The sequence below is a fragment of the Ipomoea triloba genome, chromosome 8 (genome assembly GCF_003576645.1).
Source record: "Ipomoea triloba cultivar NCNSP0323 chromosome 8, ASM357664v1".
Classification (NCBI taxonomy): Eukaryota; Viridiplantae; Streptophyta; class Magnoliopsida; order Solanales; family Convolvulaceae; genus Ipomoea; species Ipomoea triloba.
Window position 1 is genome coordinate 14,330,492 of NC_044923.1, and position 8,487 is coordinate 14,338,978.

An 8,487-nucleotide genomic window follows, 5' to 3' on the forward strand; every position below is an offset into this window, starting at 1 on the left:
TTATAAGGCTCGTCTTGTGGCGAAGGGTTTCAATCAAGTGGCTGGACAAGATTTCTTTGACACTTTCAGCCCGGTGGTCAAGCCGACTACAGTTCGGCTTCTTTTGTCTTTGGCTGTGTCTCGAGGATGGAATATTCGGCAGCTGGACATACATAATGCCTTCTTGAATGGTGCTTTGGCAGAGACGGTGTATATGCGTCAACCCCCAGGCTACGAAGACAAGACTCAGCCGGATCATGTTTGTTTACTTCAGAGTTCTTTGTATGGCCTGAAACAGGCACCTCGTGCGTGGTTCACTAGATTACATGATTTTCTGGTTTCTGTTGGGTTTGTTCCGTCGAAAACGGATGTTTCACTGTTTGTCTATTCCGCTGGTTCTATGCAGTTATATCTGTTGGTCTACGTTGATGATATTCTCATTATGGGGTCTGATCCGGGTCGTGTCTCGGGTCTTATTGCAAAGATGGCGGTGGAGTTCAAGGTTCGTGATATGGGGGCTCCGTCGTTCTTTCTCGGTATTCAGACGATTCCTGTCTCTAGTGGCATGCTTCTCTCTCAGCAACGCTATATGACGGATATTCTCAAGCGTTCCGGGATGGTTGATTGTAAACCTGTTTCTACTCCGGTGTCTTTAGTTCGGGATCCTACTGATTCTTCTGTTCCTTATGCTGACCCGACGCAGTACCGCAGCCTCGCGGGTGCTCTTCAGTATCTCACTGTGACTCGTCCGGATCTGTCCTTTGCGGTGAACAAGCTCTGTCAACATATGCATGCTCCAACCACGGTACACTAGGGTATGTTGAAGCGTGTCTTACGGTATATTAAGGGCACTCTGCATTTTGGGCTTCGTGTCTCTCCGTCTGTGTCTGTTGACCTGCATGCATTCTCGGATTCGGATTGGGCTGGTAGTCCGGAGGATCGAAAATCTACTAGTGGCTTTGCTGTGTTTCTTGGTGGTAATTTGGTCTCGTGGTCGTGCCGGAAACAGCGGACTGTTGCTCGTTCATCCACTGAAGCTAAGTACAAGGCCCTTGCTGATGTCTCTGCGGAGGTTACTTGGTTGGTGTCTCTACTCCGTGAGATTGGTCAGTCCTCTGGTTCAGTGCCTCGGTTGTGGTGTGACAACCTTGGTGCTACTTACTTATGTGCTAATCTCGTTTTTCACGCGCGCACTAAGCACGTCGAAATTGATTATCATTTTGTTCGGGATAAGGTGTCCAAGAAGGAGTTGCAGGTACATTTAATCTCTACGAAGGACCAGCTTGCAGACATCTTCACCAAACCACTGTCAAGTATGCGGTTTGCTTCACTTCGGGACAAGCTCAATGTTGTTTCTCACTCCTCTTGAGCTTGAGGGGGAGTGTTAGGAATATATTATTTCACATATTATTTGTATTCCATTAGGACTCTAGTTTATGTTATTTATTATATGTGTTGTACTGTTTTGTTATTCAATAGAACGATTACAGATATATCAAATCCTCATCCGATTGTCATCTGACATATGCTGTGTATGCAATGTCGATGGACATATGTTGAGTTGCGGGAAACTCGAGAAAGAATCACCTATGTGAGAGAGAAGTGAGGGTCACTTTGTGACACCCGAGATTTTTAGCTCCCAATTTCGTTTATTTGAATTTCCAAAATTATNTGACTTCGGTGGTTGGTTTACCTGAGCCTACCTGCTATTCTCAGGCGGTTCAGGTGCCCGAGTGGCGTGAGGCGATGGATCTTGAGTTTAATGCGCTTCTTCACAATCACATGTGGCGGCTGGTTCCATTTGCTCCAGGTATGAATGTTGTGGGGTGCAAATGGGTGTTTCGGGCTAAGAGGAAGGCGGATGGCTCTATTGAGCGTTATAAGGCTCGTCTTGTGGCGAAGGGTTTCAATCAAGTGGCTGGACAAGATTTCTTTGACACTTTCAGCCCGGTGGTCAAGCCGACTACAGTTCGGCTTCTTTTGTCTTTGGCTGTGTCTCGAGGATGGAATATTCGGCAGCTGGACATACATAATGCCTTCTTGAATGGTGCTTTGGCAGAGACGGTGTATATGCGTCAACCCCCAGGCTACGAAGACAAGACTCAGCCGGATCATGTTTGTTTACTTCAGAGTTCTTTGTATGGCCTGAAACAGGCACCTCGTGCGTGGTTCACTAGATTACATGATTTTCTGGTTTCTGTTGGGTTTGTTCCGTCGAAAACGGATGTTTCACTGTTTGTCTATTCCGCTGGTTCTATGCAGTTATATCTGTTGGTCTACGTTGATGATATTCTCATTATGGGGTCTGATCCGGGTCGTGTCTCGGGTCTTATTGCAAAGATGGCGGTGGAGTTCAAGGTTCGTGATATGGGGGCTCCGTCGTTCTTTCTCGGTATTCAGACGATTCCTGTCTCTAGTGGCATGCTTCTCTCTCAGCAACGCTATATGACGGATATTCTCAAGCGTTCCGGGATGGTTGATTGTAAACCTGTTTCTACTCCGGTGTCTTTAGTTCGGGATCCTACTGATTCTTCTGTTCCTTATGCTGACCCGACGCAGTACCGCAGCCTCGCGGGTGCTCTTCAGTATCTCACTGTGACTCGTCCGGATCTGTCCTTTGCGGTGAACAAGCTCTGTCAACATATGCATGCTCCAACCACGGTACACTAGGGTATGTTGAAGCGTGTCTTACGGTATATTAAGGGCACTCTGCATTTTGGGCTTCGTGTCTCTCCGTCTGTGTCTGTTGACCTGCATGCATTCTCGGATTCGGATTGGGCTGGTAGTCCGGAGGATCGAAAATCTACTAGTGGCTTTGCTGTGTTTCTTGGTGGTAATTTGGTCTCGTGGTCGTGCCGGAAACAGCGGACTGTTGCTCGTTCATCCACTGAAGCTAAGTACAAGGCCCTTGCTGATGTCTCTGCGGAGGTTACTTGGTTGGTGTCTCTACTCCGTGAGATTGGTCAGTCCTCTGGTTCAGTGCCTCGGTTGTGGTGTGACAACCTTGGTGCTACTTACTTATGTGCTAATCTCGTTTTTCACGCGCGCACTAAGCACGTCGAAATTGATTATCATTTTGTTCGGGATAAGGTGTCCAAGAAGGAGTTGCAGGTACATTTAATCTCTACGAAGGACCAGCTTGCAGACATCTTCACCAAACCACTGTCAAGTATGCGGTTTGCTTCACTTCGGGACAAGCTCAATGTTGTTTCTCACTCCTCTTGAGCTTGAGGGGGAGTGTTAGGAATATATTATTTCACATATTATTTGTATTCCATTAGGACTCTAGTTTATGTTATTTATTATATGTGTTGTACTGTTTTGTTATTCAATAGAACGATTACAGATATATCAAATCCTCATCCGATTGTCATCTGACATATGCTGTGTATGCAATGTCGATGGACATATGTTGAGTTGCGGGAAACTCGAGAAAGAATCACCTATGTGAGAGAGAAGTGAGGGTCACTTTGTGACACCCGAGATTTTTAGCTCCCAATTTCGTTTATTTGAATTTCCAAAATTATCCCTAATTCATTCTCAATGTTCATTTGGCCCCTAATCCATGTTCATTGGACTATACTATTATGTTCATATTCATTGGTACCATGAACCCTATTCATTTGGACCAAATAGTTATGATACTATCTAATATATTTTTATATAATTATGATTATGATATTTTATACTTTGAATTATATGGTACATATATCAACAATATTTATATATATATATATATATATATATATATATATATATATATATATATTGTTATACTTGTAATATATATATATGTACGTATGATATATATGGAGTATATATATATATATATTAATCTTTGTAGTACGTATAGTATGTACTGATAGTACATAGAATATATATGTACGCATGTACATTAGTAGTATATATACATATATATTATTGTTATATATTTATTATTATTTTAAAGATATTAATCAATAATTGTTGGATAAGTGGTTATGATTTGGGAGGTTACAACCATCCATTTAATCCTATAATTATGGCTATTATTTCTTCATAATCACCTTTTATTTAGATTGTTGTTATGGTCTTTTTCTCCATTCCTCTTCCTTCCCTTGGCCGATTATTTCTTCAAGAAAGAAAAAAAAAAATTGTTGTCTTCTTCTTCTCTACACTGCCGTTCTCTCCCATAAAAAAAAAAAATCCTTATTTCTTCTCATGTTCTTTCAAGAGTGGATTATAATTCTCTCAGCCTAGTAAGTTTTATCCTATTTTATTTATTGGGTAGAAAGAGAAATAAGTTTCATGATCTTATGAGCTTATTTGTTTTCTTATGTTTATTGATTTGATGATGGGTGATAGAGGAGGAGACATTGAACCTTTGAAGGTTTAAGAGAAATATTGGAAGAACTAAGCCTATCAAGTAAGTGGATTTTTGTTCTCTTTGCTTGCCCTTAAACTTTAGGGATTATTTTAAATGATAGATTATATTTTAATGGATGAATATGTATTGTTCTTGTGAGAAATTCCTAATTGATTTGAATACATTAGTATGTATTTGAAGCATGAATTTGATGTGCACCTTATTTGTGAAATTGATTCTTGAAAAGTGTTGTTTTATCTATGAATCTTGATCCAAGAAATTTATGTTATAGCTATGTTAATTGTTACTATTAAATTTGTTTATTTATTTTATTTTACTTTATATACGATGTACTTACGTAGGTTTCAAAAAAAAAAAAGAGAAATAATATTATTATTGTTTTTATGTAGTACGTACGTATATATTATTATGCATTAAAATATAACATTATATATATGTATGTATTTCTAGCTACGTATTTATATACTTGTAATTTCCGTACTTAATTATAAAGTATATGTGTATAAATATTTATATGGCTTACCGTATTTATCTAAAAACATATGATTATTTGTATTTTAATTAAAATTTGAATAGATATAAGTGATGGGTAAACAAATGTTAGCTTACAGATTTGAGTTAGGTGAATGTATGAATGTGTATTTGGACTTACGTACGGTTATTATAAAGAAAAAAAATATTTTGTTTAAATGTAATATGTCGTACATGCATTTACGTATTAATATATATTCATGTGGTATATTTCTCTATTTAAGTTGTGCATGTATAAAGATATCTCTTGTGTATGAGTTTCCCAGGAAAGAAATTTAATGGGAAGAAATTAACATGTTATTTTAAAGATAACCTTTTGGGGTGTATTTCCCTACTTGTGTTGTGGGATTCCCTTTATAAAAAAAAAAAAAATTAGTGTCAAATTTGTACAATTTGACTACAATGTGAATTTTGTTCTATTTAGTTGAGAAATGAATTTTTCAAAGGAAATTTTCAAAATAAGAAATTGTATATTGGTATACCCTTTTTGTGGGATTGATTTAATGTCCAAGTATGATTTATTTACAAAAATTGTTATGATGCCTATGAGCAAATTTTGTGTCAAGTGAAATAATTTCAAACTATGGAAGTATGTTGATAAATTGATTTATTTGATATTGTGGAGTATTCAGTTGTATGCTGGATACTAGGGCTATGCCATGTTGAGGAGTGGTTAGGGTAATCCTACCACTAGGGTTCATACCCTGTTTTGTGGAGTATCCGGTAGGAACAATCCCCGGATACTAGGGCATTTATTGTCCTGTTAATTTGAGGAGTGGTTAGGTTTTTTGCCTACCACTAGGGTCTTTGTACCCTGTTTTGAGGAGTATTCGGTAAGGAAAAATCCCCGAATACCAGGACTAGTATCTTCCCGGTGATGCTTGGAATCCTCACTCAGGGGTGTGCACACTTAAAGTTAGAGTCATGTTTCCATTGACATGGGAATTTTGCGGAGTGTTCAGCGTGGAGCTGTTCACTAGGGCCTAAGTATAAAGGACCCTGTCCCATTGTGTATGTGATGTGCTTCCATATGTATTTTGTGGTGTGCAAGTATGGCACAAGATAAAGTTTTTAAGGAAATCTTATAAGTGATGATATTATGAAAATTTCCATGTGCTTTTTGATATGAATATTATAAATTGTTTTTCTGAATAAAAAATGCAGTGCATCTGAGTTTTTGAAAGAAGGGGTAAAGTAAAGTAAATTCTTATTTTTTAAAATTATTTTCCTTAGGGTCAGGCAGTCTCTTACTTAGCAAGTGTTGCTAACCCCTCTCTTACTTAGCAAGTGTTGCTAACCCCTTACTTTCTTGTTGTGTTTTGAAATCCCTATTTGAGTAGCAGGTGATGTTTGACATGGTTTGCTGTGAGAGCGCGGTAGACCGAGATTCTAAGGACTATTAAGGCTTAAGAAGAAATTGATGTAATAGTAGATTATTACTTTATTTTGGACTATGGATTTATTTTTTATTTTTGTTTAAGGTTAGCCTTGCATCTAATCAAGTAAGGATTAGGTGTGGCAGTAACATCCCTATTCAATTTAGTTTTGTAAAGCTTCCGCAATGATCTTAGTGAATTATTAAGAAAGAAAAAAAAATTAAGCAAAATTTGATCTTAATTTGGTGTTGAAAAATGGGGGTGTTACACACTTCAAAGGAAAATTGAACAGGGCTCAATTCTTTAGAAACTCTTGCAGAACCAGGAATGGTGACCCACAGCCAAAATGGGCACAGTCATGAGAACAGAGCATGGTTGGGAGGTTCCTGTATGAGATATGTCATCTTCTACACAAATGGCAGTCGGTTCAAAGACATCGCGTTCTACTCTACAACCAGTAGAGTAAATGTATATTCACGAGGGAAGGTTCAAAGGGTAACACCTACCTATCATATGCAGGGATCAATCGTTGAACACAATTGTTTCCGATTTCAAAAACAGCCCCGAAAATCAATTTTCATTCATGTGGGGGATTGTTGGAAAAAATAGCATAAAATAGCATTTTTAGTGGCTATTTTGTGGTACAAATATATGTGGGCTCCACTTTTGATTTGGGTCAGGTCAAAGTGGATTCGGGTTCTTCGTAGTTAGACGAAGAGATTGATTGTTGGAAAAAATAGCATAAAATTGCATTTTTAGTGGCTATTTTGTGATACAAATATATGTGGGCTCCACTTCTGATTTGGGTCAGGTCAAAGTGGATTCGAGTTCTTCGTAGTTAGACGAAGAGATTGATATATGGTACGCACAAAACGGATAATGGATGAATGAAAAATTGGTGGGAAAGCTTTTGTCCCATGTTGGTTTGGGAAGTGGATTTGCACCACTATTTATACAAGAACCTTACTATGGCTTAGTGAATTGTATACCATTCTAATGACAAGTATTTCAACTTAGGTTTCAAAGTTGAAACTACAAAGAAAATAATGGTATAGGTCAAAACTGTAATGCATAGAGTTAACTGCTAGATGAGGTTTGTGATTTTCAGTTTGTGACTGTATTATGCCAAACTTTTTCGTAGAATATCTTCATAAAGTATTAATGCTAAAGTGCTGCTATAAAATTGATATCTATTGAATGACTTGAAATATATGATTATCATATCATAATGAGCATGCAGTCCCTTGTCTTAAATGTTAATATTAGTTTTATATTTTATTGTGAATGTAATTAATTGAATGAACCCAATTGTGGAACCAAAGCTGAACTGTTAGTTTGTCCTCCCTAGATGCAAATAATGAATGTGCTATAATAGATCATTAGGTACTATTTTCCATTTAGTCAAATGATTACATTTTGAAACTTGTCTTCTTATTTTATTTGTAGACGGACACGTATTTCAAGAAGTTAAAGTTAGATTTTGAAAATTAGAGTTCTGAAATATATAAAGCTCTATTATCGTTTTATTGACGTTAGCTAAAACTTGGAATACTTTGGAGAACTGATTCATACAAGTGTCCATATGTTGTTGCATTCTCTATATTAATACAACTATAGGTAGGAAGACTAGTAAACTTTTGAAAGAACATTAAGAAAATTAAACTTGATCTTCAGGTTCAGCAGATTTGTGTATTTTACTATTCTCGGTGTTTTATCCTAATATCTATCTGTTATGTTTAGTAATTTGTATTTGATGTAATTTTATAGTTACTGTTCTTTCATTGAAGAAGTGATGATTTAGTTTAGATTATCTTTCTATTGGAGTTGCTAATATTTATTTTCTAGGGCCATAGATAGTTTTCTTGGACAATGGTAGTATCTGATTCTCTTATGTTTTCTTGACACTGTGTTTTTCTGATTGAATAGTGTGAGCCTGTGAGGACAACTTCCTATATTTTACTTCATTCAATCTTTTCTTCAAATTAGAGCTGACAATTCAAAATTAAATGAAGTATGGAAATGGATCAAATTCTGTCGAAACTTGTGTAATATTTCTGAGTTAGTGGCAATTTATGATTCTCTTCTATTTTCTTGATTATATACCTTCTTTGTTTTTACTACTATACAAGTATACATGGGTTGTTGCTCAATAGCGTCAACATGTGTAGGTAGCTTCCCATATTTTTATTTCATACAATTTTTTTTGGGAAATTGCATCTTTGGTCCCTAAGTTAT

General features: G+C 37.0%; 1 long non-coding RNA gene across 1 annotated transcript; it reads left to right on the forward strand.

Moving 5' to 3' along the window:
• The first annotated feature begins 4,115 nt into the window (after positions 1-4,115).
• Positions 4,116-6,493, forward strand: LOC116026591. Its single transcript, XR_004099862.1, has 3 exons — positions 4,116-4,217; positions 4,324-4,384; positions 6,217-6,493. It is a non-coding gene; the product is annotated as an uncharacterized LOC116026591 (long non-coding RNA).
• Positions 6,494-8,487: the final 1,994 nt, after the last annotated feature.